General features: G+C 45.2%; 1 protein-coding gene across 3 annotated transcripts in view; it reads left to right on the top strand.

Moving 5' to 3' along the window:
• Window positions 1–17,556: 17,556 nt before the first annotated feature.
• B3GAT1 (beta-1,3-glucuronyltransferase 1) overlaps window positions 17,557–26,753 on the top strand; it is a 61,246-nt gene continuing 52,049 nt past the window's right edge. For 2 of the 3 annotated variants that reach the window (XM_083588988.1, XM_083588989.1), the window contains exon 1: window positions 17,558–18,279. The gene's annotated coding sequence lies outside the window, so the exon portion shown is untranslated. Of the gene's footprint in view, window positions 18,280–26,753 lie in introns of all 3 variants that reach the window. The other variant, XM_083588987.1, reaches the window with a different exon arrangement.

The following is a 26,753-nucleotide window of genomic DNA, read 5'->3' as shown; positions in this document are numbered from 1 at the left end:
GTGTGGGTGTGTCTGCAGATACATAGGCAGCCTGGCCACTATTTTGCATCCTCCACAATGCTTAGGACCTAATATTATTTCAGGGCATTATGGAGGAAAAACAGGAAGTAGCACAAAAAATTCTGTGTGTTGGTCTTCTTCTAGAGAAACTCTGAGGTTTCCTCTTTTTAGCTCAGAAGAAAAAGTCTTCTGCAAAATGCCACTCTGCCTCAGAATCTTGTCTTTCAGTTTTGTTAGCTAAGTCCTTCTATTACAATTGCTTATCAATACCAGTTGTGAGTTGAGGACCCACAACCCACAGGTGTAAAATGAGACACAAGGACACATGTATTTCAGATTAATGGGCTTAAAAAGACCACAACTTTATTGGTTACAGCATGTGAGTGGTAATTGCATAGGCACTGGATCACACAACCTATAGAGTACCTCACCCCACGCCATGGGGGTATTTTGGTTAACACGCAGTGGGAGGAGCTTGTTGATGCAAATACAACTGGAAGCTTCCCCTGATGTCACCGGGGGTCCTGCCATGGCCCTAGCCACCAGTAGGGCATCGGACAGGATCCACGACTGCGGGATTCCTTTAATGGAATACCTGACAAGTGGGGGGGGTGATGGCCACACCCCACCCACCAACACACAACACATATTCCAATGCCTAACTGCCAATACCAGGAAAGTTGTGACGATTTGCTATGAGGTAGGCGAAAAACCAAGAGGCTGGTGCCAATTTGCCAAATGGATAAAAATTCCCACCTGGCCCCCTGGACAACGAGGGTGACCAACCAAGGTCCATAGCAAGGTCAAGAGCGAAACTATACCTAAAGGGAGAGAGGGAGGGTGATCTGTCGCCTCCGAATAACTGAATGAGGCTCAAGAGCTGCCACATCTGCTCAAAAGTGGCTAAACCCCACCCCCAAGCCAACCCTATTGGCCAGCCTAACAGGGGGCAGGGCGGCAGCCGGTAAATGATGCAGGGGGCCAAACACGCCCCCCTGCTGACACAGGAAATGACTCCCACTCACAACACCTCCCCTCAGGGAAGAGGAGAGGCTTCGCTAGAAACCACTGGAGGAGAGGGTGCTCTTGTGCTCAGGCCCTTCTTTTGGGTTGGCCATAGTGGTTATAGTGGCCATAGTGGTTGGCCACTATGTGAACAGGATGCTGGACTAGATGGGCCATTGTCCTGATCCAGCAGATTTTTCTTATGTTTGTAAAGGCGGTGGAGTAGGACACAGATAGGTCTGAAGTATGGATACAAACCTAGGGACATTTTCCAGCACAAGCTCTGCTAAAATGAATGGAAGCTGTGTGGAGACTCTATCATGTACAATCATTTCAGTGGGTCTTGCCCAGGAGAGCGTCCTATGGATTGAGCCCATTTTAATTAGTAGAGGGAGATGCCTTGGATTTTTGTCCATAAGTAACAAAATGACTTGGACCAACAGCCTTCACCAGATAGCTTTGGGCAAATCATTCTTTCCTAGCCTCAGTCTGCCAGCATCTGTGAAATGGGAATAATAAATGGCATGCATGCTGGTCTTTTTTTGTTGCTGAACAAGATAAGGGCTGTCAAGTGCTTTGTAGGTACAAGTGCAATGATTAAAATTAGAGAGAAATAACTTTCTCTGCTTTAGGGAAATCTTAGACAAGAACCATCTGGCTCTGACAATGAACCCTCTTCAGATACGTTTCAAATAGGGTTGTCAACAACTGATCAAAAGTGTTTTTGTGGGGGCTTTAGTGAAGTAACCGTCTGGCTTTTAAGAGATTAAGCAATTAAATAAATTTCAGGAAATTTGCATATTGCAAAACCTCAATCAAGGCACCTCTTTGAGGTTCCAAGAGGACAAGGAGGACAGCGCGAAATAACTTTTCATTGCAAGCTACTTGCTTGTGCTAGATATGAGGAAAGCTTTCTGTAAGCTTCTTTTTTCCACCAAATTGGGTACAGGGAGGATTGTTTACTTAAGTCTGTCCTGTGCCCCCCAAGAGCTCAGCAAATAAAGCCATTCTCAAAGTTTGTGTTTGTGTCAGCCCCATAGATTATTGGGTGGGTATGAACAGAATTCTAATCCACCATGAAAGCTTTCTCATTGTTATTTATGACTGATATGATACGATTAGCAGTATTATATAATACCATCAGACTAATTACAGTAAAATGGCCAAATGTGCTTATGTCCAAAGGTTCCAAAATTGGGAATCTCAAGTTGTTGTAAGCACCTACCACACAATAGACGCAGGGTTCACCATTGAGTGAGCAAATATGGAACAGGTGAAACTGCAGTGTCTCAGCTGAGCTGGAGCTCAGCCAAAGCTGCACCAGTATAACTCTGGGTTAAAGTTCCCAGAATTCTCTTGAAAGCGAGATCATTAAACCACTTTAATAATTATAGCTCTGAATGGGAAATTGGGATCTCCTGACAACTTTCAACACCCTTAACAAACTACACTTCCCATGATCCTTTGTGGGGGAGCCCTGGCTGTTTAAAGTGGTATGATACTGCTTTAAGCGAACAGTGGAGATAGAGCCTTTCATCTGTTAAAAATAGATGCACTCTGTGTGCCTTTACTTTGTTTGTTTGTTTATTTATTAGATTTATATACCACCTTCATCATAAGATCTCAGAACTCCGGTTCAGAGAATAAATTACAGGATTAAAACAAGCAAATAATTAAAAACAAAACAGCAAAACAATAACCCCCCTTCCCACAGGCATAATTAAAAGGCTGTGTAGAATGTTAATCAGCCCAAGAAGGCTTGATTGAAGAGGAACGTTTTCGCCTGGTGCCTAAAAATATAAAGTGAAGGCACCCGGCGAGTCTCCCTGGGGAGAGCATTCCACAAACAGGGAGCCACTACAGAGAAGGCCCGTTCTCGTGTTGCCACCATCCGGGCCTCATATGGGGGAGGCACACAATGAGGGGTCTCAGATGAGGAATGCCGAGTCTGGGCAGCTTATATGGAGAGAGGTATTGTGGTCCTAGCCATTTAAAGCTTTATAGGTCAAAACCAGCACTTTGAATTGGGCCCAGAAGCTAATTGGCAGCCAGTGCCCTTGGGCCAGGATCTGTTTAATACACTCAAACTGTCTTGTCGCAGTGAGCAACCTGTACTCTCCAGCGAGACAGTTCTGCCCTTCTTTGATAAGGAATTTTGTGTGATACCTCATGCAACAAACCCCTATCAGCAGTTGCTGCTGTGTAACCCCTAGTTTTGTGCTAGGTGCCGATTGAGTGGCATGGGAATGCCCCATGTGGTCCGACTCTTTGACTCAAGCAGAATTGTCGCCAAAGATTTCAACAGGGATGGAAGACGCTGCTTGACCCTGAATAATAATGTTGCCTTTTAGCCCGTAACAAATGAAGTGGGCGATACAACAGTCGGATTGCCGAAATGGATATTTATATGAGGCTCGCTGTGTGCTGTTATTGGACTAAAATGTATCCACTGGGCATCTCCTTTTGTTAATTTAAAAGAAAAATCGATGGCGAGAGGAGCTAAAAGGAGCAAAACAGAAGTGGTTATATGATCGGATCAGACCACTAAATCCATCTGCCATTGTAGGTGTCTAAGCCTACAGTGCTGGAGAAGCAGACATAAAAACTCCCCAAGCATTACTGCTGTGGGTGGTGGGCAAGAGAAAGGCCCATTTATCTAGGGTTTCTCCTTTGGGTTAATGTGCCTGTGATGCAGCGTCTGCAGTCAACCAGGGAGGGTGGGGGCGAACAGAATTAAATCAGTGCATTGGGACACCTCCGTGGGGCTTTTCAGATGTTGGTAAATCTCTCTCGCCTTATTTACTTTCGGCTCGCTTAAAAGCATCTATCACTTTATCGATAGCAGCGCAGGGGTGGTGGTGGTGAGGAACAGATGGAGGCCAGGCTATCAAACAAGAATGTAATTCTGGATCAGCTCAGGAGCTGAACGATGGTTATTTGTTTGTCCCTGACACTGTGATTAGACCAGCAGAGAATGACTTGGCCTCTCTGCTCTGCTTCACACACACACAAACACACACACACACAGATATACACACACCAGAATGGTAAAAGAGGGAGAAGAATGGTGCCCATATCTCAGTCAGGAGATTGCACTGCGGCAGTCTTTTGGAAGCTCAAAATGCTGTGATATAGGTGGCCTATGATGTCCTGGGATACGGGACCCTAGAATATGGATTATGAACACACACAAAATGAGTGCTGAATGATTGTAAGGTGGGGAGCACAGCAGAACTCACTCCACACACACACATTGCTGGCAACTCCCATTGCACTCCAGTTTGAAGATAATCACCCCCACAATAGTGTGAAAAATTGATTGTTCTCCATGTCGATTCTCTGAAAGGGCTGATTAGTATTCCCCTCACTTAAGAAGCTTTGTGCTTGCTTTCGACTGAGTCAAAACCCTGCTCCATCTAGCTCAGTACTGTCTCCTCTCCAACTGGCAACAGCTCTCCAGGGTTTCAGGCAAGGCATATTCCCAGCAATACCTAGAGATGCTGATGGAACGTGAGTGGCGCTGTGGTCTAAACCACTGAGTCTCTGGGGCTTGCCGATCAGAAGGTTGGTGGTTTGAATCCCCACAATGGGGTGAGCTCCCATTGCTCTGTCCCAGCTCCTGCCAACCTAGCAGTTCGAAAGCACGCCAGTGCAAGTAGATAAATAGGTACTGCTGCGGTGGGAAGGTAAACAGCATTTCAATGCGCTCTGGTTTCCATCACACTGTTTCCATTTCACCAGAAGCAGTTTAATCATGCTGGTCACATGACCCGGAATGCTGTCTGTGGACAAACGCCGTCTCCCTTGGCCTGAAAGCGAGATGAGCGTTGCAACCCCATAGTCACCTTTGACTGGACTTAACCATCCAGAGGTCTTTTACCTTTACCTTTTTAGAGATGCTGAGGATTGAAGCAGACTGAGCTACTGCCCTTCCCATAAGACGGACAATTCCTTTATAGGAGGGATGGAGAACTTTTGGCCCTCTGACTGTTGTTGGACTACAACTCCCAGCATACCCAATGAAAAAGAATAGTCCAACAATAACCAGACCCTCCAAGTGTCCCTATTTTCCAGGGACAGATTAACAGATAGATGATGGATGGTGGGGTAGCTGCAGTTTCTAAGCTATTTTTAATCTGCTAAATATATATATAAACTATAAGCCAACCAATTTTATTTTTAAAACTACCCGCAAAATAGGGTGACTCTATGCCCTACTTTACAAAAGACAATTCTGTCCTTGAATTGCTGTCACTCCTGTATTTGAAGCTGTCCTCCTTTTGAATGGTGATCTAGTCCAAGTTGGACTGAAATATCACAAACCATAAGAATGGGGAATGGAAGTTTCTCATCAGCTATTAGCATCTGGACTGTGAGTTGAGCAGCCACACATAGACCTCCCAAGCAAAGTCTCCTTAATTCATCACCAGTTACTTATTCTTTACTATTTAGCACATTTATATAACACTTTTCTTCCAAGAAGCTCAAGGTGGAAAACACAGCTTTCATCCTCCCCATTTTATCCTCACAACACCCCTGTAAGGTAGGTTAGATTGTGACTGCCCCAAAACCACCCAATGCGTTTCGTAGCTGAGTGGGGACTTGAACCCTGGTTCCCCCAGGTCCCGATCCATCAATCTAACCACCACACCACACTGCTGTGTATCTATTTTATATATGTGCATTTCTATTAAACATAGTAATCCTTTTTGAAATTTGCATTTATACATATCAATATAAATTAGCATATGCACATTTTATTCAAAGTAGGTTTTTTTTGGGGGGGGGGAGGTTGAGATGCATAAGTGGCCAGCTTACTCCCAAACCCTTCTCTTTAGTCTAGTGTTAAGCACTTTCAAAATGACTGAGGATGCTTTCTATCCTGCCTTGACTGTGCAGACAGCACCTGTCTTCCTGTGATCAGGTAGGTGATGGTCCAAAACTCTTCTCTCCAAGATAATGTGATCTCCCATCGGATTTTCTCTCCCTTTTCCAGGTTACTGGTTTTACTATAATAAGGGGTGAGGTTTGCACATTTAGTTTGTTCTCCCCCAAGGAGAAGAGATCGTAATAATGTGTGGAACAAGAAGACTCATCCCACTTCGTCCCCTTTCATCTCTTTTACTTTCTAAAGGACAAAGTGTGACGACTGAAACCATTTTCTCTTAATGATGGCCTAGGATTTTTTAAAACTATTTTCCTGCAACTAATGTGCCTCCTGGCCCAGAAATGCCAGGGAGTCTGGTAGAATTTATGCTAGATTCTATTTCTTTCATTTGATCTTTCCCCCATATTTAGAAACTCTGATTTCCTTAATACTTTCTAATTGCTAGTGGTTATTGACTAAGGGATAATAATTTCACATTCTAGGCCTCCCAACTGTGTTACTCAAGGTCTGGAACCATCATCCCTGGTTACAAGGGTTGCTTTTTTTTAAGGGTCTGTGGTAGAGATCAGTGAATCTATGCATTTCTTTTTCTCTCTGTTTCTCATTTGTCCAATCTTAAAGTTCTCCACATTTCCTCAACAGTTTGCAGATTTTTTTAAAGTCCCCATGAAAATTCATTTGTATTTCTCCTAATGTACACAAGTGTGTATGCAATTTTGCCTAATATATTCATTCTTTGAAAAACAATTTCCCGAAAATAATGCATTTGTGTATGTTTTTTTTGTTTGTTTTTTGCATTTTAATGCACATTTGAACCCGAGTATATGAATTTTTGTACTTGCCTGGAAAACTGCATTCCCAAATTTGGAGAAGTGCAAATTTAGGAGGATGGCTGTGTTTCAGTTTGCATATTGTTTCAGAAAGGGTGAATTAAGTAAGTTTGGGGGAAAATGTTCCCCATCCCTAATTGTAGATAGTATGCTTGATGATGTTTTGCTTTCAGGAGGAAATGGATATTAGGCAAAATTGCTTACAAAAATCTAAAAGAAATTTGCTGTTGACTCCATGCCCAACCAGCTTCCATCAGATACTAGTCAGTCATTCGATTCCAGCCAGTCATTGCAAGAATTCTGTAACTAAGGAGCAATGCTAGTGTTTGCTCCCCCTACTTCTCCAGCCCAATCCCTTTTCCTTTTATACGTGTCTTTTAAATTGTAGGCCTGAGGGTAGCAACCATCTTATCACTGAAATTTGTTAGCCGCTCTGGTAGCCTTTGTGGAGGGCTGAAGATAATAATGCTTTAAATAAACAAGGCTCTGATGCCCAGTTCATTCCAGCATCCAGTCTCCATACCCTTCTCACCATAGCTTTTGCATCTTTCTCCTTATAAACCATAGCACTGCATCTTCTAGTTCCTGGCCCTGGCTTTGATTTTTAACATCCATCCTAAATTGCTAGGTTCCTAAAGAATAATCGTTCCCTTGCCTGACTCTTATGACATTCAATTTAGAAATATACACACACCTCATAAGAATAAGCACTATTATCCATATGTCTATTGGGATAGCAATAAGAACCTGGATGCAATCTTTTTCCTCTCCTTTTTTCCCCCTACTGTGTACTAGGACAATCTAATTTCACCCGTAGTTAATAACTGACGCTACCAGCTGAACTGTCCCTCGAGGATCGCCGCTTGAACTCTTCGCTCAATATTTTGTTCTCCTTTCCAAAGCATGTGTGTGTGCATGCACGCACATCATGACGCCTTGTTGCTTTATTATAAACCTTTGCGCTGCTGCTGCCACCAACAACAACTAGTAATGAGAAGAAGAAACCAGGAGCAACAGCTCTCCCTTTAACGCCATCCCCAAACCACCCCCTGCCATTCTCCTGGTGTATGGGCTTCCATTTTTGTCAATGTGCGGGAGTACTTGAGTCAAGGCTTCGGCCTGCAGTGCCTGCCTGAGGACAAAAGACGGAGGCTTGCTGAGAGCAGTGCAGAATGATTGATTTCTTCTTTCTCTTTTTTAAAGTGCCTGTGGTTCCATAATAATGCATAGGTAATAACCACCAGGAGGAGGGACCGAAAAGCAATTATAACAGAGAGCAGTAAAGTGGTTCAATGCGAGGGGGTGAAGGTGCTCAGGCGCAGGGTGTGGTAATGATTGAAAGCTTTGTCCCTCAAAGGCAAAGGGTCCCCGAGAAGGTGTGTTGTGTGCTTAATGGCGAAGGTGACTCACGGCGATGATTGCCTTTGGGGAATGCTTAAAGCTCATAATGAAAACGCTGATGATCCAATCTGTGAGGACGATGCTTTATTCTCACAAATTCTCCAGATGGAAACAGTCACTCCATCAGGAACAAGGGATTGACTCCACAATGGCTTATAGAGCCAAGGTGTGGCATAGTCACCATGTATTGAGTATGGATGTGCAGGTACAAACCCACACATAACTGTGGGCCAGTTCACATTGCAAGGGTCTGCCTTCCTGGGTTATGTGGGCTTCAAAAAGAGAACTGTGTAAACTGTCCTGAGCTCCTGGAAAGATGATGAATGGGAGGAAAATGTGCTAAAGTCGTGGCGCTGTGGGTTAAACCACAGAGCCTAGGACTTGCCGATCAGAAGGTCGCGGTTCGAATCCCTGTGACGGGGTGAGCTCCCATTGCTCGGTTCCTGCTCCTGCCAACCTAGCAGTTCGAAAGCACGTCAAAGTGCAAGTAGATAAATAGGTACTGCTCCAGCGGGAAGGTAAACGGCATTTCCGTGCACTGCTCTGGTTCGCCAGAAGCAGCTTAGTCATGATGGCCGCATGACCCAGAAGCTGTACGCTGGCTCCCTCAGCCAATAAAGCAAGATGAGCACCGCAAACCCAGAGTCGGCCACAACTGGACCTAATGGTCAGGGGTCCCTTTACCTACCTTTACTAAAGGTGCACATTGTTGGTGGGCAACTTCAAGGCCTCTTTTACCCTTCCTATTTAGGGTTCTTTATCTTTAAACCAGTCTTGGACCAGAGAGCCCTCCAACTAGAAGACTGCTTCAAACAGAAGATTGTCCTCTGAAAGCAGAGCACATGGCCTCCCTACTGAGAGATTTGTTTGAAAAGCTCTGTATAAATAGCAATTTTGATAGAGTTTGCCTAATATTGGCAGTCTGTTCCCCGCAAAAAATTAAATTTTAAAAAATGCTGCAGAACTGGGGTATTGTGTGATACCATATGTCACTTCCTGAGCCCATCTACCGCTGCAGAATCCAAGCTTCTGGAAGCTTCCATCTGACCGGGCCTGTTCCCCTGTGAAATATTGCTTCTAATCCCACTGCCATGACGCTTCCGTTTCTGGATCAAATCCTGCAATCCGGAAACGTTTTTAACACCAAAGTCTTTTATCTGTTGCTCAGCAGACTCTCCTCTGGCTCGGCTTTTAAAATACACTTTGCAGCTGGAAGTCCCAGGCATGCCAAAGCCCTTCCCAGGCTGCCAAAAAAAGGAGGAAAGTGAAAGCCTCCATTGCCCACCCTCCGTGTTGTTGCAATATCAAGCATGAGAGCCGTGCTTTGGCTAAGACCTGACATGGAAATCCTTCCAGCTGGGTGAGCCCCAAGTCACGAGAGTTTCCCTTGCCTGCACAGGTTGTAAAGGGGGCAAATGGAGGATTTAGCTGGTGGCTGTCAAAGGTAGTGGCAATCATTGCACAATGGAGTGGCCAGGCTGATGATACAAGGTGCATCCTAATGAAACCAAACAACTGATAGGATCCTTAAGTCTTTCAGTGCTTGTATGAATCTAGCCGTATCCACTTCCCAAGCATAATTAAGTTTTATACTGGAAACAGAGACACAGTGTCATGAATCCCATTCCTACCAATCCAGAGGTTCTCAAATGGTGATCCACAGACCGCTGGGCTTCATGAGTTCCGTCCAGGTAGGCAGATTCACAACACCCTCCATGATATGCTCCAAAGAATTCTGGGAACTGTAGTTCCTCCCATCACCGAGATACAATTCTTTGCACTTCTAACAAAACTACGGTTCCCGGGATTCTTTGGGGGGGCACTGTGTGCTTTAAATGTGCTTTCGGTGTGCTTTAAATGTGCTTTCGGTGTGCTTTATATGTCCTTTAAAAGTATGGTGTTGCAAGATTCAGCAGTGCTGCCATGGCACCAGAACTGGGCCGCCTTCATGAACGAAATCCATTCCCGCTGCGAAAGGAAGATGCTTCTTCCTTTGTTTCCCAACAACTTTGTTGTCAAAGCAAAAAAAAAGGCAAATCTGGGCTGGGTGTAATTAAAGTTTGCACAGACAAAAGGCATTTGGTGTGGGTATGCTGTGTTGCTGAAACCACAAGGGGCACAATTAACTGATAAGAGTAAACTAATTGTTATTCATATTAAATTAGAGCACAGGTGATTCGGAAAATCTATAGACCCTCCCATATGCTTGGTAATTTTTAAATTCTCTCTCTCTCTCTCCCTCCATCCCCCTCACTCTTTGCGTTGCAGATTATGCTTTTTTAGGGCTCTTTTGGGATTTGGGTTATAGAATCAGCACACGGAGCTATCTCTAACATGAACACTCCCTCCCCTGATTAACTATGTGATAAAAGCATAAATGTGCACATCAGAGGATTTAATCTCTGTTTTTTGCATATTAATTTTTGTGTTATTAACTGCTGGAGATTTTTTCAGGCCTATGGAGAAGGCTGGTAACATTAGCATCAACTGCTTAAATAACACAGTTCCAGTATCTTCATGCATAGTAAGATAATTTGCCATCTGCAGGGTCATGTAGCTACGTACTTGCACCAGTTCCATGTTAACAGGTTTTTCTGCCACCTAAAAATAATGCTGGTTTCCAGACTGAGCTTCTGTGATGTCACAGAATGTTGACCATTTATAATGGATTAGTCAGAAGCAACAGCCTGTTGAAAAACAGTACAGCATCCGTGAAGGAAGTGAAAGGTCAGTTTGGAAAGAAGAAAAAGTTAACTCAGGAATAAGAGAAGCTGTATGTTTTTGGCAGGAAATGGAATGAGGGCAAGAAGGATTGGTGCACTGTGTAGGAAGCGAAGCTACAGAAAGATGGCTGTGGATCAATGAGGATAAAAAGCCAGGGTAAGAGGAGGCAGAGTAGTGAAAGTGGGACAATGGACTCAGGGCTGAAGGGAAAAGAATATGCCCAGGAGATGGCGCAACTTGTGGGAGGTGGGGAATTCACTCATACAGGAAGTATAGACAAGTGTGTATAACAGGTATGGATAGGTGTGGGAGCTTTGGTGGCTAGAGGACTGTCAAGGAGGCCATTGCAGTAACAGGGAATGGGAGTCTAGATCAGATGGGGAATCTGTGCCCTCCCCTCAGTGTTGCAGGATGACAGCTCCCACAGTCCTCGTCCTTTGGCCATTCTGGCTGGTGCTGATGGAAGTTGGGAGTCCAACAACATCAGGAGAGCCACTGATTCCCCACACCTGGTAGAGATGTTGAGTGCTTCGTCCAGTGCCATTTTTCTAGAAAAAGAAGTGCCAGAATCCAGCATGAACACCTCCCTTGTTCTCTTATAATGGCAAAAGTGCCCACCTGAGAAGTGCTGGAACTGAGTTCCAGTGAGTTCTGGCTGGGGGGGGGGAAGCCCTGGATTCTGCACATTAAAAGGCTAGCATGCTGTCTACTGTGAAGGCATCTGAACTGAAAATTAGGACCACCGCATGGCAGAAGCAGAGGGAGGGGGGGTTATTTCAATGCAGACACTATTCAATAGATGCCCATGACACATTCCAGAGACAACTCTTCAAATCTTAGTGTCACCTCTAGCTCGGGAAATAATTGCATTTCCTGAGACTGCATAGCAACACGATTCAGGGGAGAATGTGACATAACATCCCTGGAACAGGGATGGGATGAGATCTGGTCCCCATGCAACAACTACACTTTTAATGGGTTGTATCCAATGCTTGCCTTGCTCAGAGTAGACTCACTTAAGTTAATGGCTATGACTAACCTAGACATAGTAATTCCAATGGATCTACTCTGTGTAGGACTTAATTACATATAACCCATTGTGTTATAAACTGGGGGCGGGAGGTGGAATACTCAGTCTCAGGTGTGTTTTGTGTGCCTGCTGTGTGAGGCTTTTAAGAACCTGCATGATCTTCCAGGAGATTCTAAATCCCTAATTTCCATCTCATTAACATAGCTTGAGAGAGCCATAAAAAGTATTTACAAATAGTGCATTCAATACAAAATGCTTCAGAACTTTGGCAGCATGGAAATGTTATGGTTACCCACAAGCTTGTATAGATTTTCTTCTTGTGAAACAATACCCTTCAAAGTCTGGACAGGACAGAACTGTTTCACCACTGTTTTGTTTGCCAGGTGATTTTTCTTCTTCCTGTGAATGTTTTGTCGATTTCGAACTATGCAAATCAAATAGGCAGTTTCAGCAATTTCTCAACATTCTCCAAAGACCAACAGGCTATTGCATTTGGGCCAGGCTGCTCATTATTCATTTTCCCATTCCAAAGCATACACCAAGCCTAATTGTGCAAGGACTTGCAAAAGTCAACTAAAGAATGTAAGAGCCCTGCTGGATCAGGCCAATGGCCCATCTAGTCCAGCATCCTGTTGCCACAGTGGCCAACCAGAAGCCTGGCAAGCAGGGCTTGAGCACAAGAGCAACAAAATTATTGGTTAAAAAAACCAACTACTGTATTTAAAACATTCAAAAAATAATTAAAATCAATGATAAGCTAAAAAAATGTGCTTAAAACACATCAACATTCTACATTTCTGGATGGACTTGCCTAAATGAATATGCTTTCAGTGGGTGATGAAAAGAATACAGTGCAGGCAGTTGCCTGATGTCAATAGGCAGGGAGTTCCAAAGTGTGGGTGCTGCTACACTGATAGCTCAGTCAGTAGGACATAAAACACTTAATCTCAGGTTCATGGGTTCGAGCCCCATGTTGGGAAAAAGGTTCCTGCCTTGTAGGGTTGGACCAGGTGACCATCATGGCCCCTTCCAACTCTACAATTCTATGATTCTGTGACTGTGTGACTAAAAGACCAATTTCTTACAAGAGCAGAACAAGTATTATATGGTGTCTGTAGCATAACCATTGCCAGTTATGATTGGGTTTAATTTTAACTTCGCTCCTCATTTTGGATGGGTTTGTTGTCTAGGTTTCCTTGAAAAAAATAGGTGGTTTAGGGTTTTCTAAATCAATAAATAGAATTAAGTGGCATACCTAAGTCCTGCAAGCTGAAATGTTGTCCCAGAATCTTTGGAAACGGTTACAGAACAAAGGAGGATAAGCTAGAATTACTGTACTTACTGCAGATGGAAGAAAAGAAATTCCCATCCACCTCTATCCCTCCTCGGACTAATGATCCATTGCTACTGCAGCTAAGTCATGGGAACATCTTCAAGCAAATGGTTTACCAAGTCACTAAGAGCTGGCAGGAGTGATTCAATAACCGCTGGGCTCTCCGTCTTCGGCCACAGCTTCTCTCTGATCATTACCTTGGCTAAAGGCCAAGGCAGAGATTGTTTAGAGCCCAGTGCCTCCTGCCCGGTGTTAAATCACAAGCATTTATGAAGTGTCCTCAGTGGGATTTTAATTCAGTGGAAAGCGTATCTCAAAAACAAACAGAAAAACAGCATTTTTGGCGCACTCTGCTTTCCTCTGCAGCAAAGGGCCAGTTTCGACACTCAGCAGAACTTAGTGGTACAGCTTTTCCTTCAAATGCACCACCACATCAGGCTGCAGAATGGGAGTATCCACTAGAAGGAGCCCCCCGACTGAGGGGGATGCTCCCTTCATAGTGAAAACAAGAGTGTCAGAAGGAAAGGAAAGTGTCTTCAAGGAAAGGAACAGAAGTCAGTGGTAGAATACACACAGAAGGTCCCAAGTTCAATCCTTTGCATCCCCAGGTAGAGATGGGAGAGATCCTCTGCTGGGAATCCTGGAGAGACCCTGTCAATCAGTGTAGACAATAGCAAGCTCAATTGACCAATGGCCTGACTCCACAAAAGGCAGTTTTCTGTGTTTCTAGTTGCCTGAAGCCTGGCGTTTGCTTAGGGACCTGTCAGGGTGTCCTTTATTTCACAGCCTAATGGAGATCCTTTACTTCTGGATGTCCCAGTCCCAGTCTGCTCACTGGAAAGTGCCAGTTTCCTTCTGCCCTCAAACTTCACAGCATGCTGTGCATAAGAACCTAGGAAGCTGCCTTATACTGAGACAGACCACAGTTACATCTACAATGACCGACAGGGGCTTTCCACAGTTTCGGGCAGGGGATATTCCAAGCCCTACCTGGAGATACTTTGTGTGGGGCCTTCTGCATGCATACCACTGAGCTGTGATGCTTCCCCACTTCCAAACTGTCAGCTCTTCCCACTGCACACCCTAAACCAAAGAGCAAACAGAGAATGTGGCCAACAGCAGCCTCTCTGTTTCATTCTGGAGAAAGACGGTTGAAGGCGGGAGCTTTGTAATTGCCCAGGAGTCCACATCCTGGCAAGGCTGCCATGCCATCATTTCTACCACCCAGCTCCTGAATATTTGCCCTACACTGTCTCTCTGCTGTGCATCTGCTAATGAGGCTATTGCTCATAAGCAGAGACAAGGTGCCTGCTCCTATCTGCAATGAGCTCCAGACGGGTTGTGAACAGAGATCCTCTGGAAAGCACCAGATGGTGAGCTGAGTGTGCTGGGGGAAAGAGGGGTTGGGAAGTAGCTCAGTGGCTTTGCTCCCTCCCAGAAAAGGCCAATGGAGGCTGAAACTGCCACAGACGCATCCAGAATAGAAGAGAAATGAACAATAAGAGCATAGCCAAAGCCAAGGACTATTTGATACATGAGCAAACACAAGGACCTTCCTTATACAGAATCCATCTAGCCCAGTCCTGCCTGCCTTGACTGGCAGCAGCTCCTGCTATCACCTGCTCTCTAATCCTTGTTAAGTGGAGGTGCTGCAGATTGAACCTTCAGTATGAAAATGATGTGTCCTCCTACTCAGTTAAGCCAACTGGAAGTGTGAGTGTTTTCAGAGGGGAACCTACTAGAGGGAGTTTCTGCTGCCTCCAGCCTTGCTGACTTTATCCATCACACATCTCTTTCCTCAGTAGACAATGTGTTGCCCACTCCTCAAATCCATACACAAGTTCCCCACCCCCTTCTGATCCAAAGACACCTTCAGAGAACTATGTGGCCTTTCTGCCCTCATCTCTCTGCCTTCGCACCCCTGAATAACCCTTCCGGTCTAGGCACAAATGTGATATTTTAATTCTGTTCTAAATTCATTGGTCAATTGTTTTATCCTGTGTGTTAGCCATCCTAAGACCCAGTGGGATGGAGGGTGATCTATAAATATCAATAGTGGGTACAAGATAAATATAGACTTTTATTCTTCTTACTGTACCACCCACAGAAAATATTAAAAGTCAATGGCTATTAGCCTTGATGGCTATGCTCTCCTGCCACAGTCAGAGGCAGCAATGCTTCTGAATACCAGTTGCTGGGAAATTGCAGAAGGGGCAGCTGCTGTTGTGCTCAGGTCCTCAGGTTGGCCTCTGAGAACAGGATGCTGGACCAGATGGGCCCTGGGCCTGATCCAGCACGCTTGTCCTATGTTCTAGTGTTGAGTTGTCTAAACTGCACACAGGGACGTATCTGAGTGGCCTTGGTTGTTGTTGTTGTTGTTGTTGTTTTTTCTATACAATCCTTAATCTGAGGATCACAGGGTAGTTTACAATATAAAAACACAAAAATACATACCATAGTAACAAAACAAAACTCTGACTATTGGTAGCTGACAGGGGCTAGATGAGAGCTGAAGTCCTGCAACATCTAGAAGGCTTCTGATTCCCCATCCCTGAGATCAAGGCATTTCAATGAGAAAACCTGGAGTAAGGAACTCTCCAGCTTAGACCAGGAACCAAGAATCTAAACCAGAGCCTAGTCTGGTTTTGTGCCTCCGAATACCAGTCACTGAGAATCGCTGGTGGGCAGAGTGCTGGTGCCTATCTGTATGGCACCAACTCTTCCTTTCCCATTTGAAACAATTCCTTGCACACAGAAAGATCCCCTCTAACACCTACAGATTTCTCCCCCAACAAAGGAGGAGCATGTCAGTCAGGTCAGCCATGCTCTGGTTCAAAGGGGCAATGTCCCAAGACACAGGCTTACTACATAATCCATGAGAAAACTAGTTTTGAAATCAAGCCTGTGTCTATGTAACTGCATTTGCACATATCCAGACCCTGTTATGCACTTCCTCCGTATTCCCTTGTCGGCTTCCTCTCCGAATTTAGACTGCAAACTCCTTGGAGTGGAGATTTGTCTTTATTTTTAAACTTATGTTAGTCTGCAAATTACTTGTATGCACTGATAACAACAGCATCAGCAAGAGTCATAATATATCAGAGTGGGAAACGGTTCCACTGTCAAACAGCTCTTACTGTGAGAAAGTTCTTCCTTCTATTTAGTTGAAATCTCCTTTCTTCTAATTTTAATTGGCTTGAGTCCTACACTCAGGTGAGTTAGGCTGAGGGGCACTGGGTCTCATGGCTGAGTGGGGATTCAAACCTGGGTCTCCCATCTTCCTAGTCCAACACTCTACACCACAATGGCCCTTATCTAGAGTCAAACCCTCCACAAACAGGGCAGTGCTTGAATCCGATCAGCACACAGCAGCAGCATAACTTGGAGGAAAACATCTGGGTCACCCATGCCATGTACTGTAAGGAAAGACTCTGCCCCTTTCAGCAGCAGACCTGCATATAATTAACAAATAGTCTTACATATGGGGAAGTGAGGAATGGAGGAGGGGGTACCTCAGGTAGGATTTTTCTGTGGTGGGATTTGAACCCAGTGTTTCTAGCTGCAAAGCTCAAACTCAAACCAACTATACACCACAGTAGTGTAGTTCAACCTACTGCCAAAGGTCTCTTTAAGCCCCAGCAGACTGGACTGCTCTATGGGCTCTCCAAGTCTCTGTCCATGGTCCTGGAATGTGGGCAGCCAGTCACCAGGTATCTGGTCCATAATTCTCTCTCCTTATAAAGCTGCACTTCAGCTCCACCTTCTGGATTCCAGGCTCACATGAAGGAGGTGAGATTTTTGGGATAGGCAGAAACTGGAGGAGGATGGAGAGAGTCCTTTGCAAACTGGGGGGGACTGATCTTGGAGTGGGCCATGGTGGTCTCTCTCAGTGGTCTCTCTCAGAACCCCAACCTAAAACATGGAAAGGAGATTCGGGGAAGCTTTTGAAGATGATGCCAATCCATCCCTGTTACGTTAGGGAGATGGGTGCTCAGGCACACAAAAGGGTTGTACAGAGGAGGTCATATTCTGAAGTGGGGGAAACCTAGCTGGGTCACAGTAATTCATGCCGTGCTTTCAAACAATGAATGTCTGAACCTAGCTTTGAACCAGACAAATGAGCAAGTCTTATTTCTGATCTTCCAGTCAGGATATATGCTTGCCACACTGTGCTTTCTATTCTGAACCATGCCCATCTGCACAGCTATGCTTGCCCCCTTGCAAACACGAGAATTTCCCACCATGCCCCTTTCCCATATGTTGTCTGTATCCCTTTTTTGTCTCCCCCCACATTGGGCTAGGAGACCATCACCCACTGTCTCTGCCTGTATTCAAGTCTGTGCAGGAGCCGCTATTGCAAACGGGCAAAGCAGAAACCAATTCATCTCGGGGGACATCGGGGAGGCTGGCTTGGCTTGGCTTTCCTTCCCTCTTGCAGGGAGAACTGCCCCCCCTGCTTAAGTGGAATAAATTGGTACAGGCCATTAGCAGCCACAGAGGTCCTCCTCTCCCTTACTCTCTGAGGGGGGCGGGGGGAGCTGTCACTGCTTCTATAGACACAGACCCATCAGCCACAGATGTGAATTCAGCCTCAGCCTCTTTCTCTGTACTCCCTCCCACTGCCCTTTCCCCCTTTCCCGTTTCTCTTTCTTTCTCTCTCTCTCCTGCACTCTTTCATTCATTCATTCTTTCTTTCTTTCATTCTTCCTTTCTATTAAATGCTGCCCTTTCACATCACGATGAGCCCGGGTGAAGCTGCTGTGGTCTTTGGAAGAAGACAGCAGGAGAATAACTGTTGTGTGCTGTGATTTTTTGGAGAGAGAAAAAGATTATTAATATGATTACTGTCACGGCTTGAAGAAAGAAGACGGGGGGAAGATTCTTGGGGTGTGCTTTTTTCTTGCTGTTGCTTGGAATTTTTTTTGTATTAAAAAAAGCCAAAGGAAGAACGTGTGGAAGAACCGCATGCGGGGAGATGCTTTGAATTGTGCTTCTGTTTCCAAGGATTAAAGGATGAATAGACGCTGCTGCGATGGAGAGAGAAGGCGATTCAGGCTCCCAGAATAAGGTACTCCTCTCTTTCTTTCTCCCTCCTGATTGCTTTTGCTGAGCTAGACAGAGTTCCTTTATGTTTGTGGAATCGGTTTCTGGGGTTAGGCAGGGGAGAGCAGAGACGATAAAAGACTTTCAAGGATGCAATGGGCACTCGGTTGCCCATGCTTTTTGGGGGGAGATGAAGAGCAGAAGCAGTGGAAGAGAGAGGGTTTGTTGCAGGAGTTAACTGAGATCTGCAAAAAGGACTTGGGAATTTGCCGTGGTAGGTGTGAAGGATGAGTGTCCAGTGAGCCCCTATTGTTTGGCTACAAACCTCTCCATTTCTTGCCTCCCTGGTATCCAGACCCTATTTCCCATCCCCCTTTCTTCTTCACGCTGGACATCGAGGTTTTTCCTTTCAGTGGCATATTGCCATTCCCTAAAGGAAAAGAGATTTGCCTTTTTGTGATCAACCATTATAGATGTGCAGTGGACAAAGCACTGCAGCCCTCTGCCAGATGCCCCCCACGCTGCTACACGCACGCACACACACACACACACACACAAATACATGCATGCAAATCTTTATGCCAAGTGGGCAGGAGAATCCAGAGTTGGTCCACTCTTTTGTTTGCTTCCTTTGCAATGAATAGCATGTCCCATTCTCACCAGCCATACAGCCAACTTCTGGATGGACTTCAGTGGAAAGCTTGCCTCCTTTGGGCAAGGGAGGTGGGTGGATGGGTGAGTGGGTAGCAAAGGACCAGCAAGAAGGATGGCAGGTTTGTGTTGAGGTGGGGGCAGGTGTAGCGAGCGATGTGGTGCTCCTTCTGCAAACAATGCCTCTTTTGTATTTGGCCTCCCTTTGGGACCCATCTCCAGCTGAAATCTATGTTTCAAAGAGAAGAGAAAGAGCCCTTTGAAAACTTAAACAAAAAAAGGGGAGCATGTAGGACTCTGGACTGAATTTGGTCTGAACTGTGGCTGATACTTCCAGTCTGTTCCATTGCTGTAACTCTCTGTGACTAGCACCTTTGTTACCCAAACTCCTGGGCATCCCAGTACCTTGGATGTCTTTGAATCCCAGGGATAACTGGTCACAGTATAGGTGTGTTTGGGGGACAAGAAGACTGAACTGGCTGACCCATGAATAAATGCTGCCTTCTAACACCAAGAGACCTGGACAATGGGGGCCATGACTCCCAGGCACTTATCCCCAGAACATGACTTAACTGCACTCCACTGTCATGTTCAGTGGAGAAGTCTTTGTGCAAAGGAGTCTTTGTTGCTTGACTCAGCAGTTTGGTTGAGTTTTTGATAGCTGACAAATATCACAGTGGTAGAACAATGTGTGTGTCGGTGTGCTTTCATCCTAGTTTTCTTCTAAGTATTAGAAGGACACGGCTGTGTAAATAGCAAAAAGCTGGAGCTATGTAAGCATGATGTGCAATGAGAATGAACTGTGAATTTGAAAACTGACTTGTGCTGGAATCTGGGGAAGGTCTGTAGCCCTGTGGGAGAACACAGACTGTGCATGCAAAAGTCGCCAGTTTCAGTCCCCATCATCTCTAGGTAGGGCTGTCTAAACCCTAAATAACTTCTGCTGCTCATGGTAGACAGTGCTTAGTTAGATGGACCAATAGTCTAACTTGGCGTGAAAAAGCTTTCTGTTCCCTTTCTATGAATCAGAGAGAGAGAAAGAGAGAGATGGTCTTTATATAACTTTGGACTCCATTCAGCAGGTGGTGATGGATGTGTCACTTCCAAAGGACAGGAGATCTAAACTCAATAAATGTTTCTACCTCTTATTGGACCAGCTGACATATGGTAATGTGCAAGCTTTTGAGTTCCACAGAGTTGTTCAGATAGGCAGAACTTCAGTTGTATGCAGTCAAAGCAATGAAGAGGGTGTTTTGGGGAAGAACAAGTTTGACCAAGGTGAGCAAGCTATGCTGAAAGACTCAGATGGAAGAGATACAGATACCAGGAAAGATAAATGGTGATTCCATAACTTTCCTTCCCATGGAAGTAGAGGAGGGGAAGCACAGACCTTTCCCACTTTTTGCTTCTGTTCATTTTGAAGGAGAAAGCATATTTTCACATTTTGTGCTCAGCTTTAATCATCGCCACAGTGCACGTGTGTTTTGTACTTGGGTATCCTTGGCTAATTTCAATATGTCTTGGAGAAGCTACTCCAAATGTTTTCAGCGTGTCACTAATGCAACAATTCTGACAGCAGATTTTACATGCCCTTTTCCAACAGGACTGTCTGTCTCTGTGTCGGGGAGCAGGGGAAATTGTTTGAAAGAGGGAGAAGGAGGGATGGGCACTTGATGTGTGTACGAGTCAAACTCATGAAATGGTTGCAGACTTGGTGGAGCTCTCTTATCCCTCCTCCCTCAGCTGGATTATAGCTTCCCCTAAAAATACGAATGCCTAATAAAACGCTTGCAACCCTTCCGGCATAGCCCCATGACCTGGGATCATGAATAACCCTTAATTAGTCAGTAGGTCGTCTGTTCACTCATAAATGGAGTGAGGACATTGCTACCTGCACAATCTGAGGAACTCTGCGCATGCTTACTCAGTCCCTGTTGGCCACCAGTAACTTTCCTGGCTGAGCCACCTGAGAACTCAAACATAAAACTCTTGCACTCCTCTGTTGGTCACATGACTTGCCCAGGATGACCTGCATGAGTTTGCTATAGTTTTCAGGTCAGTGTTGACATCACATCCTGTAATGTAGCAAGTGATTGCCCTGTCATGGCATGCCATTGTTTGGTCCACCAACTAGATCTCTTGGCCTGGAATTTATCCTGGTCTATAGAATGCCAGTCTGGGGGTTTTCCACATCACACCACCTTCCTCCATTGCCAGCTTAATGTTTTTTTGATCCAGCAGACCCTGAACCTTACCTGTATGAACTCTGAAGAGCTACTCTGAGAGCCTGTTAGGGGTGGAAACAGTATGTCAAGAAAACCAAGAAGTACAATTGCCACCAAATTTCACCTAAACTGATATGCAGTGTGAAGTTTCAGGTTCCTACTCCAGTGAGACATGTACAGATTCCAAGGTACTGGTGGGGAACTGCCAATATATGGGCCAATTCTGGCCTGGCCATGGTCTCAGTTTAGCCTGTGAGGCTTTTTCACCTAAACCTCACTTAAATCAAATTACAAGAGTCTTGTAGTTCCTTAAAAACTAAGACATTCATTGTAGGAACATAGGAAGTTGTGTCATGTGCACTGATCTATCTAGCTCAGTGTTGTTTACTCTGACTGGCAGCGAGTCCCTGTGAATTCAGACAAAAGTGTATTCTAGCCCTGGCTGGAAATGTTGAGGATTGAACCTGGAATCTTTTGCATGCAAAACAAAGAGATGCTGCTCCACTGAGCTACTGCCATAAGCTCTTATAGACTACAGTTCAAATCATCAGATGACTGACTGATGAAATAAACACTAAACAGGAAAGCTCATGCCAGTACAAATGTGGAGTCTTTAAGGACTCTGTCATTCTTGTAGACATAGACTAACACCCATCCCTCTGAAAGTTTTGTCTGTTAGTGATATCCAGGAAAGAGGTTATAGACATAATTGTGTGTCACCAAATTTCATCAAAGTGAAATTCAAGGAAAGATTATACAAAAGCCAAGTTCAGATCAAGAATATTCCAGAGAATGGGAGGTTGCTTAGCGTATGTGTGTGCGTGCATATACATACACACACACATTTTAATGGCTGAGAGCCTAAGAGAAGCATGGTTGGCTCAAGACATTTTGGCACCTGAGACAAACTACAAAATGGTGCCTCTCCCCCCACCCAGGGAAGAAGGGGTAAGTGAAGATCTATGCCAGGAACAAAGCAGGAATAAAGATCTACATTTGAAATCAACCTTACAAACCACAAAGTGTCCCTATTTTCCAGGGACATCCCTAATTTAGAGAAGCTGTCCCGGTTTCTGATTTGATCCAAGAATGTCCCGCTTTTCCTTAGGATGTCCCTATATTCATTGGAGAAATGTTGGGGGAGGGCATGACCTTACTCAAAGTTGAAGCGGAAATCAAAGGCTGCCATGGGTAGGGGGGAAACGGGCCCATTCTGAATCAATCCAGGCCCAGGAGACCACAGAAAGCAGCCCCCACCATTTCCTCCCTGTGGCTTGGAGACGACCAGCAGTCAGGGGCAGAGGAAGGGGGCAGAGGGGGGCGGTCCGCCCCGGGTGTCACCACTGAGGGGTGACAAAATGCTGGGCAGCACTCACTGCGAGGCCTGCAGCGCGCTCGAACCACAGGTCTCTCTTGGGAGTGACGCGGTGGCTTGGGTACCCACAGGCTCCACACTACCCCAAATGGTCCACCCGCCGCCTCCCCCTCAGCTGTAGAGCAGCTGAGAGGGAGGAGGCAGGCAGACTCCTCAGAGGCCCTGCAGAGCATCCTGCCCTGGCTTGCCCTGCCCCACTGGCAGCTGGCCCTGCCCCAGGCACCCAATCGGCTTGCTCCACTGCTGCTAGCAGTGCCTCCTATTTGCCAAGAGGTCACTGTAGAGGCAGCATAGGAGGGGGGAGGGCTGTTGCGGAGGCAGCAGATCCAGCCTCTAAGGAGTGCACTACAGCGTTGCTGTCACTGTGGCAGCAGCATCGGGTAATGCATGGAGATTGGATCTGCTGCCTCTGTGGATCCTGCCTTCTGAGGCGGTCATTTCACCCTGCCTCATGGGTGAGTCGGCCAGTCCTGTCTTGAAGACAGAGCCACTTGTGACATTTCATAAGACTAGCCTGCTGGATCAGGCCAATGGCCCATCTAGATCAGCATCCTGTTTCCATAATGGCCAACCAGATGCCTGTAGGAAACCAGTAAGCAGAACATGGGCACAAGAGCACTCTTCCCTTCCATGGTTTCAAGCAACTGGTATTGGAAATCATTGTTGTCTCCAACTGTGCAGGTAGAGTATAGCAGTCATGACTAGTAGCCATTGATAGACCTCTCCTCCATGAATTTCACCACACAAGACAACAGAAGAAAACCATCTTTTAACAGTGCCCCAAATCTGCCACCTAAGACAGCCACGTTTGTTTAACACCATGACAAGATCAGCCTTGCTGGGTTCCATGATTTGGATGCCCTCTCATCTTGAAGGCCAGGAACTTGTAATCAGAGCAGCTAACAAGCAGCTAAAAGTATGGATCCAATCTACGACTTCAGTGCACTCAGGGAGAGAAATGGATTTGGTTTTTTTAATAAAAAAAAACACTAGTGGGTGGTAATGGCTATGGTTCCATTCATGCAGAATGTAAGGGTGCAATATTGTAAAAGTGGCTTACCCTACCAGTTTGTTTGTTATTACACTTCACCCTCTCTTTTCTCTCCCACTCCTTCCTGGCAAGCTTTATCAGGCCGCAAAATGTGTCCCCTCGCCCTCTCTCACAGACATTTGTAGGTATGTTATTCCTTTATATGTATGGCATTGTATCAGCAGTGATTAGCTATGGCAGCAATAACGGGCGAGGACTGCAATTGTCATAATAACCAAGGAAAACTCTCAAGAATAGAGGCACTTGCAATTAGATGCCTCTAGATCTGCTAGGATTGGGGGATTGGCCTACCAACCATTCAACCCACATCGATTGTATTTTAGAAATACAGTGCTGCTGAAGAAATGATACAAAGGAAAGGAATCATGTTTCTCAATGCACTACCACCATGACAAATGCCAGTCATTGAACTGCCATGTAATGGTGCTAAAGATAGCTGCTGAAGAGAGTGGAGGGCATGATTCAGTCTACCCATTCAGCAAGATCAGGTGACCAAATTGTGATGGTTAGAATTCTAAAATCACAGAATTGTAGAGTTGGAAGGGATCACCAGGGTCCTCTAGTCCAACCCCATGCAGTGCAGAAGGAACCTTTTACCCAAGGTGACACTCAAACGCACAGCCCTCAGATAAGAGTCTCATGCTCTTCCGAATGAGCTATCGCCCTCATGTACCATTTCAGTTTGTTATTGAGGTATGTCATTTTGAATGCTCTCCTGTTTTAATTAATTTTTTAAGCCCTCCCTGAAAGAGAGAACCAGCACAAGACAGAGGGATTAAAAAATTAAAAAGCACAAGTATTGTGCAAGGTAACTTGCACAGCCTACATTTAAGAATCCCGGGAACTGCCGCTTACCCCTCAGAGAGCTGGACTACTCACCTCCCTCAACACGATGCAGTTCCCAGAATTCTTTAAGGGGAGTCCTGTGTTTTAAATGTATGGAGTGGATCTGCCCCAAAGTGTCCTAACAGCAGGGAGTATTTCACATACAGCAGCATTCCAAAATATGATCCAATGCCAGACATCAGAAGTTGTCCAGTCCATCACACAAACACACACACACACACACGTTGCCCCAGTACCTGATAAACCAAGCTATAAAGGTAAAGGTAAAGGGACCCCTGACCATTAGGTCCAGTCGTGACCGACTCTGGGGTTGCGGCGCTCATCTCGCTTTATTGGCCGAGGGAGCCGGCATACAGCTTCCGGGTCATGTGGCCAGCATGACTAAGCCACTTCTGGGGAACCAGAGCAGCGCACGGAAACGCTGTTTACCTTCCCGCCGGAGCGGTACCTATTTATCTACTTGCACTTTGACGTGCTTTCGAACTGCTAGGTTGGCAGGAGCAGGGACCGAACAACGGGAGCTCACCCCATCGCAGGGATTCGAACCGCCGACCTTCTGATCGGCAAGTCCTAGGCTCTGCCTCTGAAATTGGGGCTTCCATTTAGCTATCATGATTAAACACTATTTATACCATTAGCTTACACTGATATGTCTGTGTAACCTTTTTGAGCACCTTCTAAGCTAGTGACCATCACGGCATTTGGGGATGGTGAGAGAACTCCATAAATTATCTGTGTTCAGATCTAGCAACATCTTGCAGATCTAAACAAAAGAAGCTGGTTTTAAGGATCCCAGTCTTTGCAAGGGAATGTCCTTTTAGTTTTTGAAACATGTCCTTTAATTTCACCTTTTCTTACAAAAGTAAAAAGGGAAGAGGAAGAGGCCAATAATGGGCTTTTTTTTGGGAATTGAAATGCTTCATGGCAACATAGATTTCTGGTCCACTAGCCTGTCCGCCTTCCTTCCTGTCTGTGGTGATTTGTTGCTGTTCCGCACAGAGGACTGGAACTGCTTAGTCTCTGCCTGGAATTGAGTTTCAGGGAAATGAACCATAGCTTGGCATAGAGCAAGGAACGGTTTTAGCCAAACAAGAGCAATGTGTCCCAAATGTGCCAGAAAGTCCCCCATTCTCTATAACCAATATGGATTGTGTGAAAGCCCAGAAAATCAGTTTTATTCACCCATGTGCCTTCTCTCAGTCTAGCCCAACCTCTTCATATGGCGTCATCATTGTGCACGATCAAGGATGCAAGAAGGCTGCAATTTCCATTCCAACATGCATTCTTCACCATCATCTCTGTTTCCATTCTGCTGCCATTTGGCTTCCACCAAATGCTGTATTGCTCATCTCGCTGTCTGCTATTGAACATAGGATACGTAACTTACACAGCTATTTACATAACTTACATTTATTTCAATGTACCAGTAAACTTCAAAATCCGGAGGTTTTTTCTTACAATCAAGCGGTATATAAAGTTTATGGAAAAAATAAATGAAAATAAATAAACAACATTAAAATAATAATTGTGCATTGTTTACAGACTTTTAAAAAAAATTCATGAACAAATGCAAATTAAATTCACTTCACTGATTTCCATTCCTAACCACAGACGAACACACAAGGTGCAGTTACAGATAGGTAGCCGTGTTGGTCTGCCATAGCCAAAACAAAAAAATTTTTTTTCCTTCCAGTAGCACCTTAAAGACCAACTAAGTTAGTTCTTGGTATGAGCTTTCGTGTGCATGCATGTGTATCTGAAGAAGTGTGCATGCACACGAAAGCTCATACCAAGAACTAACTTAGTTGGTCTTTAAGGTGCTACTGGAAGGAAAAAAATTTTTTTTGTTTTGACACAAGGTGCAGTTCCTTTTCCATTTTTGTTGGAATTCTATGCATGACAGTTTTTGCTGAATATGAACCAAGCTACATGATCAGCAGAAGCTTCCAATGCAGCTCTTGTTGGGCTGCCCTGCTTCAGATTCCCAGTGGAAAATGCATGCCTGAATGCAGTTTGGAGAAAACAGTTCATATATTCACAGAGAACAGTTGCTTGCGTCTAGACAGCCAGAGAGTGCTGCTCAGTGTGGTGGTGCTAGCTGTATCGTTCAGCTTTGAGACTCCTAAGACTTTCAGTGAATTTCTATGAATTAGCTTTGTTCCTAACATTTTCCTAATGCATCCAATGAAACAGCCTCTTCTCCACCTCTTCTGCCTTTGTAACCAGTCCAGTTCAATTTCTATGGTGCCAAACAATAACCCCCCTCTACGCGGGTGGTGCTGTGGGTTAAACCACAAAGCCTAGGACTTGCAGATCAGAAGGTCGGCGGTTCGAATCCCTGTGACGGGGTG

Source organism: Podarcis filfolensis (genome assembly GCF_964270895.1).
Source record: "Podarcis filfolensis genome assembly, chromosome: 15".
Classification (NCBI taxonomy): domain Eukaryota; kingdom Metazoa; phylum Chordata; class Lepidosauria; order Squamata; family Lacertidae; genus Podarcis; species Podarcis filfolensis.
The sequence above is the reverse complement of the archived record's forward strand: the minus strand, read 5'-3'. Positions and strand labels throughout refer to the sequence as shown.